Here is a 6,792-nt window from a genome sequence, read left to right on the forward strand (position 1 = left end):
TTAATTATGTAGCCTCAATCAAAACCTCTGCAATGGCTGGTAAACTAAACTAAAAATGAAAAATAACATAAAAATGTGAAGGATTGGTAAATGGTAAATTGACGTAATTTAGAACTGTGTTCATATAAAGCTAATTCATAAAAAGAAACCAGCAGGCATCAGCTCTTCTCTTTGATTTATTCTCCCGAGCATGCACAGGGTGAGAGTTGAGAGAAAAAGCTCATTTTAACAGGAAGAAACCTGCAGCAGAACCAGACTCTTGAATGGCAGCCAGATTATTATACCAGTTGGGGAATCGTGTGCTCTGCCACAAGATCAGGCTGGCTGTAAAAAGTGAGCTGGCCAACGAAAGGAAGACTCTCAAAACATAATAAAAGGAACACTAATTCCTGGAAAAGTTTTTTACTGTAAAAATATAGCTAAACATAGTATAAGCTAGGATTTTAAGGACTTTTTTATTTATTTTGCTCTTGAGATATTGTCACAGTAGAGTGTTCACATGGGTTTATCTGAGCTCAAAAGGAATATTTAGGGCTTATAAGACATACAAAAGCTAAAAAAGCTAAAAAAAATAAATAAATAAATAAAAAACGTGGTGGACTAAAGACTGGTATGGTCCTTCCCCTTATGTGTTTTTCTACAGGAAAAACATTTTCACACTTTTTTTTTCTAATCACAAGTGAGTTCATGTGTGTGGCTAAAAGTTTTATGCTGCACAAAACACTGGCTCCACCCAGAAAACCCCAGGAGCCCTTTGTCAGCATACATAAACTGAGCTGCTGGCTTGCACTGCACAATTTGTTAAATATACTCATACACTGATACCATCTCACATACGAAACATTTTACACTGTAAACATTAATGACAGAGGATACAGAAGGTTATTCGTTTTAATTTTGTCCTGTAGGTTGAAAGATAATGCTGGAAATAAAACCTGCAACATACAAATGAACAGCTGCAGAAATCTATGTAAAAATTAATTTTGAATCTGTAAACCTGTAATCAGTAAAAAAAAAGAATCTGCAATGAACAATATCTACAAAGTCTGTGCCGATAATACCTTAAAAAGTTGTGGTAAAACCAGAGCTTTGTCTGGTCTGCAGCATGGCTAACCACAACTGCTACATGGTGTAAATATTTCAGGCTTCGTGGAAATACTCTCTCTCTTTACCAGCACAAAGATAAGCTAGAAGTAAAAAAAAAAAAAGATAACAAAACCTCTTTTGTTTTCTGTCAGTGACCTGGTTCACATTGCTCTTTGCCTTTTCAAGTGACAGGTGTGCCTGCCACTTTACATTTCAGTTCAATAGTCACTGTGCTATTGTCTGTGTTCACTCTGACTGCTGTTTGTGACTCAGGGGCAGCTAGTGGAGTATGTCTGGTGCTTAACAGTATGTACACAAATTCAAGAGTACACTGTTTTTGTGTGTGTGGAAACCTTTGTTTGTGTTTGTGTGTTTGTTTTAAAGGAGGTGCCATTAAAGTCTTCTATTTGAGACCCTCATTTAGGCCTTACTTCAAAATGAGACCCATCGTGTCTCATTTAAGGACCAGACTGCTGTTCCAGACAGTGATGGAAGAGAGGAGCGAAGCAAAACCAGTTGATATCATTGATTTGTTTTTAAAATGAGCCAGCTGAAAGCATTAAAATATGTATGGCTGAAGGATGCATGGCACTATGGCGATACATTTCTTTATTCATTCAGAGGCAAAGTGTAGAAGAACATAAAATAACTAAAAGACAATAAAAGTGGCATATAAAGATTTTTTCTTATGACCCTATGATGGGAATTTGTGTTTCTATACTTACTTCCATTTAAAGAATCACACAGACAAGAAGTGTTTATTGTGTATAACCACAAATAACAAAACAGCAGCCCTCAGGCTCTTTCTCTACGGTTTCCTCAGGAAATACCCCGGCCACCACTTGAAAACCTTAATGTTTGCAAGTTTGAAAAAAGAGAGTTAACTTGTCTCTTCCGAGCATAGTACCTACAGGGTTTATGGCTTTTGGTAACAGAAGAGGAGGAGCAATGTATATTAAGGGGTGACAGTTCTTTTGGGGGGGGCTATAGTAGCTTTACAGCCAGTCACTTCGTGATGGTTGTGCACTTGTGGGACTCAAATTTAATTTAAGGCTCTTACCAAACTGACTTCAGTTATGAGAAGTGGCTGTGTCTGTTACATCTGTTCTGCTTGGGTGTTCAACTTAAATGGAGAATCACATACAGCTGACAGATGCTTTCCATCAATCGACGACATGCTGAGTCCTGCCATATAATTAATTTCAACTGATATGATTGGCTCTGCGCTTTTGATTCCCCTAACTTGATTGGCTGACTCTGCTGTCACTCACTCTGTGCTTCTGGCAAGTGCTAGACGTGCTAGCTAACACCAGAGACCAGGGCTATTTATTCTAGATAGGATGATATGTACACATTGTGGCACTTGGTTACAGCTACCCCTTGTTATTTTTAAGTGTGTAATAAATAAAGTTGCAGTTGCAGTGCTCACTGTGTTTATGTCTTTAGTCAGAACTTCAGGAAAAACTAGCACATTATTTTAGAGTAGCTCAAAATAAAAGTTTAAGACATAAATAAATTGTTTTAATCATTAATAATGGTATTTCAGAAAGAGGAGGAGATGCTTAAATGGGTGGAGAGGCTTAAAATTTCAAATAAATATAAAAAATATGAACAAATGTCACCTGAAGTTTTTACCTGACTTTCACATAATACTGAACAGACTTAAAAGACATTTTTTTGGTGCAGACCAGGACGATAATGCAATATGCAATGGATGTTAATGGTCATATTTTACTTATTTGTTGATGAATTTAAGTCATGGATTTCTTGTACAATGTGGTTAAAGTAGATTTATGTGACACTGATGATTGCACCAAAGTGCAAACTGCTTTCATGTCTGGACAATACTGATGTGAACAAATATGTGAAACAAATTATGAGTTGAGATGTCTTCAACTCATAAAATGAAGTATTTTTTTTATATATAGTTCATGAAATCTGGGAGTTCCTTCACTGATGTCTATGTGCTTTAGCCTATAACTAAACACCTGTCATTTACCATGAAGTATTCCAAGTAAAGCCACAACCAGCCTGTAGCTGGTTTACTTACGCTGTAAAATTATGAAGCAGAGAATTATAGGGAACTATATAAATGGGTACAACTTCATTAAGTCTCCATTGGCTTGTAGCCCATCTATAATAACAGATTCAAGTAAGAATTCTGTCATACAACCTAATATAACCTTAACTTATGACTTATTTGTTGTTTGTATCAAATAATCAAGATAACATTAACTTTCATTAAGTTTGAAAGATGTCTGTGGGGAAATTTGCCTCCTTTTTTTTAAGCGGAGTTAAAACAGCTGGATTCTTCTCATCATTCACACAATGGCATCAGTGGCACGGTGGAATATATCCTGCTGCCATTAACTAAATAAAGTCTTGGAATATATTTCTGTTATTTTTACTCACAAAACTATCCTGTTAACAGCCAAGGATTTTAGTAGTAGATACACTCAGACTGGCCTAATATGAAAAGAACCTGTGTTAAAAGACTAAACACCAGCTCACCTACAGTATCCTCTGTTATTCAGTCACACTGATTTAAGGATTTAACACCTTTGACAGACTACAGAGTGCAACATTATTACAAAGCTGTTAATTTCCTACTGCACATACTACACGAGTCTTTGGAGCAAGTAACATGAGTGGATAAAATTTTAATAGCTGGCCGGGGTGCAGAATATGTGTGGGACAGAGCCTTGGGAGACTCATGAGAAATGACCTGCAGACTCTGATTTCCTGTTACACCTCAGAATGTTCTGCCTTGTCCTCTACAGTAAAAACTACATGTGCCGTGCAGACGTTTCTGCTCATTGTGAAGTCAACCAGAAAACATAAATCCTAACATAACACACACATACGCTCAGCAGCAGGGCTCTGATTGACCGAACAGGCTGGAGGCAGGATTGTTGCGTTAAAACCGCTGCTATCCAAACAGAACTTAAACCTGGTTCCACAGCCCTACTAAGCTCGATTGAGTTCCCTGTAAAAAACCTGTGTTTAAACAAACCCATCCCATCTGATCTTTAAACATCTTTCAACTTGAGCACCATGATGATCTGTGTTTGGCGACAAAGCTGCAGCATCTGCCCTCAACTGGTGAAAGAATCAAGCATGAACATGTGACTCACAGGAAGGATAGTGGGAAAGGAATTGGGAGATAATTGGCTTGAATTGATACAAGACTAGGACTTTGGAGCTCTTTCCAAAGATTAGATTAAAGCATACCGAAGCTTAAAGGCTGATGATAATAATAACAGATACCATGTGTTCAGTTAAATGACCTTTTCCAGCTTTTGACACAGCTCTTTCCTCTCATTGGGCCGCTCATCACAATAAACATTACAGACCATTCAAAGCGTTGTCAGCTTTCCAAGACATATATAACACAATATTGCTGCTGGAAACTGTGGCTCCTTTTTGCCAAAACATCCAGATGAAGTCAGTTGTGGACAATTTTGCCTCTCTGGGATGCATAAAGCTGCAAACGTTCTCATGCGAGGTTACTGAGCCTCGAGGGTCGCACATTAAGACTGGAGAGAATACGCTCAGTGTGTTCTGGTTTGGTTTTACAGTGAAATACCTCACATCACAGCCACTACATAAACCAGCTGGGGTGTCAGAGGGTCTCTTGGTTGCCATGTGCTGGGCCTTGTCACCGTTACACTGCCCAGAATCACAGAGCATATATCACTGAGAGCAACTGGGGTCTCACAACTGTTTTGTGTTTCTGCTGCATACACAACCTTCTGCTTGAAACCATAAATCCCCAGAGAATGACGGGCCAGAAATCAGACAATGTGTAGGAAATGATATTGTATCTTAATTAAGGAGAAGTAAGATATGGCATCTTTCTTCCTCTGAAGGATAAAGAAAACTTTGTTTTCCTGCTACCATATCCACTTCCTCTAACGGAGCACTGATTGCAAAAAAAAAAGAAAGATTTAAAAAGACATATTAAAAAGAGCCAGTACAAATTTATAATATGGAGACAGCTGGATGGCAAATTAACACTCAGATGCGTGAATTATTAATAAAACAGAACCACATTGTTTTACATACAATATTTTGTTTCTACAGACATTAACTCAACTCAACTTTATTTAAAAAGTCCTTTAAAACAACCACAGTTGCAACAAAGTGCTGTAGCAACACAAAGCAACACAGAAAATACAATTAACAGTGAAGTAAATAATATAATAAAATAATTGTTCATTGTAGTTATTTTTTTCTTTAATTTTAATCTTATTCAACTTTAAATTTTTTATCTGTTATATAAAAATATTAAATTTTAAATAATAATAATATATTAAATAATGTGTTGTCATCTTGGTATTATTTAAATATTCTATAAAAAAATATAAATCAAATCAAATCAAATCAAATCAACTTTATTTATAAAGCACCTTTCATGCCACAGGCAACACAAAGTGCTTTACATGATTTAAAAACAAAACAAAGTAAGAATACAAAACAGTAGAAACACTCACCAAAATATTTCACACAGCTGCACGCACACACACGCACACACACACACACACACACACACACACACACCAACTAGCCTTCCCTCCCCATTCTATAAAAACATGATTCTCTTATTTCTGTCTCGAACTGAATGTTATTAAAAATACTAAAAGTGATAAGCATCTGGCCTGATGCTGCTGTGAGGAAACAATATCAGTGTCATGGGGATCCATCCACACCAGGAGCCAGTCCACCCATGTCAAACAGCAGCAACCACCCCCATCGGAACAGACAGGGGCCCACACCACAGCCAAAAGGCTGCAGTGCAGGGCCCCAGCCACCCCAATAGGTGCAATCACCACGACATCAGTCCCCAGACTAAGCAGGCAAAACCCCCCGACATGGAGGATCCCCACGAGGAAAACACTGGAGTTAAAATTAAAATAAAACAACCTTAAGAAACAATAAGAACAGCTTAAGAATGAATAAATAAATAAGTAAATGAATGAATGAATAAATAAATAAGTAAATAAATAAATAGTACAGTTGAATAAAATGAAAATAAAATAACATGAAAATAAAATAATCTAAAATAAATTAAGATCAAATAAATTTAGTTAAAAGCCAAGTTAAAAAGGTAGGTCTTAAGCCTCTTTTTAAAAACATCAACATTCTCTGCAGCCCTGAGGCCCTCCGGCAGACTGTTCCACAAACGAGGGCCGTAACAATGGAAAGAGGCCTCGCCATATATCTTGGTCCTCACCTTTGGAACAACTAAAAGGCCAGTACCAGAGGACCTCAGGGTCCGCGAGGGTTCATAATTTAAAAGCAAGTCGGATAAATAAGAGGGCCCAAGACCAAGTATAAGTATAAATTTCTTGTTTTATTTATCACTGAGGCAAACTTGCATATATATATATATATACATATATATATATATGCAAATTAACATCTTCCCACAACCCTCATGAGGAAAATTTCAATTTTAAACTGTCTGAACTAAAACTTCTCTAATTATTTTCTGCTGCACTTTATCGAAGTTGGCCTTTGTAGGGATCCACATTTTGTACAGTTTTTGGATAAAGGTTTGGAGTTACAGCTCATTCCAAAGGAATATTCATATCCTGAGCTAAAGCAGTTATCTTTTACAGTAATGCACTATAAAATTGAACTAATTGGCATCACTTAAAAATGTGCAAACTTGTTGCCTCAAAAAAACGTTTTTTTTTTTGTTTG

The sequence above is a fragment of the Melanotaenia boesemani genome, chromosome 2 (assembly GCF_017639745.1).
Source record: "Melanotaenia boesemani isolate fMelBoe1 chromosome 2, fMelBoe1.pri, whole genome shotgun sequence".
Taxonomy (NCBI): Eukaryota; Metazoa; Chordata; class Actinopteri; order Atheriniformes; family Melanotaeniidae; genus Melanotaenia; species Melanotaenia boesemani.